The sequence below is a fragment of the Triticum dicoccoides genome, chromosome 2B, assembly GCF_002162155.2.
Source record: "Triticum dicoccoides isolate Atlit2015 ecotype Zavitan chromosome 2B, WEW_v2.0, whole genome shotgun sequence".
NCBI classification, from domain to species: Eukaryota; Viridiplantae; Streptophyta; class Magnoliopsida; order Poales; family Poaceae; genus Triticum; species Triticum dicoccoides.
Genome location: NC_041383.1, coordinates 719,583,256 through 719,585,675, shown reverse-complemented (window position 1 = coordinate 719,585,675; position 2,420 = coordinate 719,583,256). Strand labels below are relative to the sequence as shown.

The 2,420-nt window shown below is 42.6% G+C and overlaps 1 non-coding gene across 1 annotated transcript; it reads right to left on the bottom strand.

Moving 5' to 3' along the window:
• Positions 1 to 2,057: 2,057 nt before the first annotated feature.
• LOC119266144 lies at positions 2,058 to 2,207 on the bottom strand. Its single transcript, XR_005131879.1, has one exon. It is a non-coding gene; the product is annotated as a U4 spliceosomal RNA (small nuclear RNA).
• Positions 2,208 to 2,420: the final 213 nt, after the last annotated feature.

The window sequence follows — 2,420 nt, the reverse complement described above, 5'->3', positions numbered from 1 at the left end:
TTACAGTATTTTGTTTTTGAGCGTGTTTGAAACACGGAGCGTTTTTTTTCTTCCTTTTTTCACAAAGAACAGTGCTATTTTCTATATAGGGAAATTATTCAAATCACCCTACCGATAACAATGCCTGCATAATCAGTCCGATGGCTCGGGTGCAACGTATTATCTAGACTAGTTTTTGCAACTGAGCCGTTGTTGTAATCCCCACCGCAACAAGTGATGTGTTGCGGGATCTGGATCTGGATCCTCTCGTGCTCTTCCCATGTTCCCGTCAAGCCGACGCCTCCATGCGATGCTTTGATCGCCGCCACTGCTGCTCCCCGCCGACAGCATGTGGACGAGGCCGATGACAAGTACGCCGGTGAGGTCGCCTCTCCCCGTCTCCATGTGTCCGCTCGCGACCAGTGGCCATGGCCGCTCGAGCGTGCACGTCGGAGCTCTGCTCCGGCTGCCGTTGCTGATCTATGTCGCTCCGGCCCCATGCTGCATCGCCTCCGCCATCACCATCATCGCGTACGTAACACCCCTCCTCTCTTCCGCAACAAGGCTGAGCTTCTGCTCAAGGCCATGACCACAAGCAATGCAACACGACAAAACATTTGCTGCAAGAAAATTTTGCAGCAAAAGATCTGTTTAAAAAAAATCTAAAAAGTTCTGCAACAAGACCTTTGTTGTAAATAAAAACTGCAACACAACCTTCGTTATAAATATTTTTGCAACATGCAAAAGGGTTCTCGCAACACGGCTGGCAGAAGTGACAACAACGCTTAACCCGAAAATAGCGTTAGATTGGACGGCTTGTAGAGCGGCCGATGCGTAGCGCGACCCACCTTTTCTATATGGCGAACCACCTGAAAAATGCAACAGTTCGAACGCCCGCCGAGTCGTCAGATCGTGACCGGCTGGTCCAAATTAACTCCTGACAGTTCCCTTCAATCCAACCACCCCCGCACATCCCGCCACCCCGCGTCACACACCAAGTCAACTCCTGATTAAAAAAAAAGGTATCCCGATTCAACCAGGGGAACACCATCACTTTTAGATCACTTTTAGCGACCGGGCTTGACCAACTTCATAAAAAAAGAAAAAAATATCAACATTCACAATAAAAATTAAATATTATTAAATGCATCACGAATTTAATTTTCATATTGTATAGCTTTAGTATTGCAAGTGTTGATATTTTTTCATTTAAATATGGTCAAACTTTACGAAGTTTGACTTCCAACAATTCCTATATGTTGAGTAAAAAAAGAGAGGGGGTACTAGGCTCCCAGCTGGATCAAAGATTGAAGCTCTTTCACAACTCCCGCACATTCAGCTATTGTACTTACTTTATTTACACGCAAGGCCTTGGCCAGGGCCAAAGCTTCACTACATCTCACTCTGTTCATTCGGTTATTCAGTTTACATGTATCGGTTTATATGGTTCTTCGGTTTGTACATTATTAATACTCTGGTAAATATGATATAAAATCAAAATACAGTTTGGTTTTGATATATACCAAATGATTTCAATATGGTTTTGGTACATACTATAATAACCAAAGTTGACGCGAATTTGAGAATGATGTAATAATAATTTACAAACTTATGACTCAAAATACATACTCCCTTCGTAAAGAAGTATAAAAGCGTTTAGATCACTACTTTAATGATCTAAATGTTCTTATATTTGTTTACAGAGAAAGTACTATTTTACGTAAATAATATTCCTCCGTCCGGAAATACTTGTCATCAAAATGGATAAAAGGGGATGTATCTAGATGTACTTTAGTTTCAAATACATTTCTTTTTATCCATTTTGATGACATTTCTTTTTATCCATTTTGATGACAAGTATTTTCGGACGGAGTAAGTATATAACTATATATATGAGGATATATGCTTGCATTAATTCATACCTTGATGGTTATGGACGTGCTTAACATTTTTTAGAGAAAAATGAAGAAAGTACATGCTTACTAGGCAATCTGGCTCATGTCACATTGGTCATTCAGTGTACAGAGATCAATGAAACCAAAAGCTCAATAGTAAATATTTGCCTTTTTAGATTTGTGGGCTTTGCCCTCCCAAAGGAAAGGAGCCCGTTCAGAAATTCTCAATGACCCCGAAGGGTCAAAGAGGGGGTTTGGAAATAGTTTTCAACCAGCAATTGACGCGCCTCGGTATAACCTCACTAGCTGCGCCATTGCCCCAAACGCAAAGATGCCTTCCACCGCTCGCCCAGCACCCCATCTTATACCCGGCCACCCTACACGCTCTTCCTCCACAGCCGATGTGGTACAAAACTAACATAACCCTGAGCCGAGCAAAACAGACAGACTCAATGAATTAGAAGCGGCCTTCCCATGGCCCACAAAAATCCAGGAGCCCAGCAGGCAGGTGATCACCGAGTCTCCTCCTCTGCGTCTCCTAAAAAA